Here is a 2231-nt window from a genome sequence, read left to right as displayed (position 1 = left end):
GTCGTTCCAGAAGGACTGGATAAGTGGGCAGTTCCAGAATAGATGAATAAATGTTTCAGGATTATTACAGCAGAAGCTGCAAGTGACATCATTTTTTTTAAAGCGTTTCTGTTTAAAGACTTTGGTAGGATAAATGTTATGGATTAACTTAAATGAGATTTCTTTAGTTTTGTTATTTATCAAATATCGATTTGGAAGCAGCCAGACTTCTTTCCAGTTGATGTACATCACTAACTGTTATACAACATGTTTCCTTTTCCTCTGATGTCAGAAATTGTTTGATTAAACGATGCAAAGTTTAACAAGAAGAGAAAAATGAATAAATCTATTTATACAACTCTGCAGGTTTTAACATAACAACTATGCTGAGAAACGAATAAAAAGTGTCCAACAAAACATTAACGCTTAGATGTGTAGGATTCATGACTGGAAGCGTTTTTTAAACTCAGAATAAATGCGATATTAAGCTATTAATAAACGTTTTTTTTATCCTAAACTGGGTGAGCTTTAGCTCTATCATTTAGCTAACAGCTAACGGCTAGGCACTCACCGCTCTGCGCCGCTTCCACATTTTATAATCTCCCAACAAGCACGAGCCACAAAAACAGGAACTAACTCGCTCCCGCCCCCAATGCCGCTTGCTGATTGGTCAGCATTGATGAGGGGGGCGGGCTTTAATAGAACTTCTGAGAACATTCTAGCTTGGCTTCAGCCTGAAGGCTGGATTTAAGCATTTTATCGAAAAATATCTCCTCACACTGAATGAGAAATAAATAAAGCAAAGTATGCTTTAGTGCTCATTTTAACTTTATTTTATTTTAACCAAATTAAGGTTATATTCTTGGTTTTAGTCACAGGCGGACCGAATTGTGGGGGTTTTATATTTTGAGCCGCTTTCACCGCGACACCAACTTCCGGTCGGCTCAGTCTGTCCACATCAACACGGAGGACACCGATTCTCCCCACAGGGTTTAAAAACCAGGGAACCGGCTACTGCCGCCGCTCCATGTAAGTCAGCAGATGGACCTCAGAGTCTGGATCAGGTTCGGTTCTTATGGTGGATCCAATATGGAGGATCAAAGGGCCCGGCTATGTGGTGGAACAAAAGAAATGTCAGGTTAATGGGATTAAAGGGGGGGAAATAAGCTAGGTTTCAACCCAACAGGGGATTTATGAGACATTTAATTTTATGAATATCGAAACCACATTAAAGCTTATTTAATTAATTTTTTAAAATTATGTAATCATTAGTTTTTGCATTATTTAATCAGCTACGAATCTCTCCGACAAAAAGAGGGATCCAGCATCATCAGCTTGTTTACATAATTTCATCTCAGTTGGTTTTTATTTCTGTTTGAAAACGTGATGAGAAGCTTTAGTTTGCAGGTTGGATGTGTAGGAATCACTGCAGTGGTGGATAAANGGATCCAGATGTTAATCCAGTTCTGTTTACACGTTTCTGCTCCGAGTCTCTGATCTGGTTCCGTTTACGCGTTTGGGCTCCGAGTCTCTGATCCGGTTCCGTTTACATGTTTCTGCTCTGAGTCTCTGATCCGGTTCCGTTTACATGTTTCTGCTCCGAGTCTCTGATCCGGTTCCGTTGACGCGTTTGGGCTCCGAGTCTCTGATCCGGTTCCGTTTACACGTTTCTGCTCCGAGTCTCTGATCCGGTTCCGTTGACGCGTTTGGGCTCCGAGTCTCTGATCCGGTTCCGTTTGCATGTTTTGGCTCAAAGTCTCTGATCCGTTTCCGTTTTGGCTCCGAGTCTCTGATCCAGTTCCGTTTACATGTTTCGGCTCCGAGTCTCTGATCCGGATCCGTTTACACGTTCCTGCTCCGAGTCTCTGATCCGGTTCTGTTTACATGTTTGGGCTCAGAGTCTCTGATCCGGTTCCATTTACATATTTCGGCTTCGAGTCTCTGATCCGGATCCGTTTACATGTTCCTGCTCCGAGCCTCTGATCTGCTTTTTGTTTACACGCTGCAGCTCTGAGTCTCTGATCCGGTTCCATTTACATGTTCCTGCTCCGAGTCTCTGATATGGTTCTTTACGCTGCAGCTCAGAGCCTCTGATCCAGTTTTGTTTACACGCTGCAGCTCTGAGTCTCTGATCCGTTCCGTTTATATGTTTCAGCTCAGAGTCTCTGATCCGGTTCTTTACGCTGCAGCTCAGAGTCTCTGATCCGGTTCTTTACGCTGCAGCTCAGAGTCTCTGATCCGGTTCTTTACGC

The 2231-nt window shown here is 42.9% G+C and overlaps 1 protein-coding gene across 1 annotated transcript in view; it reads left to right on the top strand.

The window, feature by feature from the left end:
• The first annotated feature begins 802 nt into the window (after positions 1–802).
• LOC107103244 (ORM1-like protein 1) overlaps positions 803–2231 on the top strand; it is a 4216-nt gene continuing 2787 nt past the window's right edge. The window contains exon 1 of the mRNA XM_015402823.1: positions 803–1008. The gene's annotated coding sequence lies outside the window, so the exon portion shown is untranslated. The remainder of the gene's footprint in view (positions 1009–2231) is intronic.

The sequence above is a fragment of the Cyprinodon variegatus genome, unplaced genomic scaffold (assembly GCF_000732505.1).
Source record: "Cyprinodon variegatus isolate N-32 unplaced genomic scaffold, C_variegatus-1.0 Scaffold1402, whole genome shotgun sequence".
Classification (NCBI taxonomy): Eukaryota; Metazoa; Chordata; class Actinopteri; order Cyprinodontiformes; family Cyprinodontidae; genus Cyprinodon; species Cyprinodon variegatus.
This window is presented reverse-complemented; position numbering and strand designations above follow the sequence as displayed.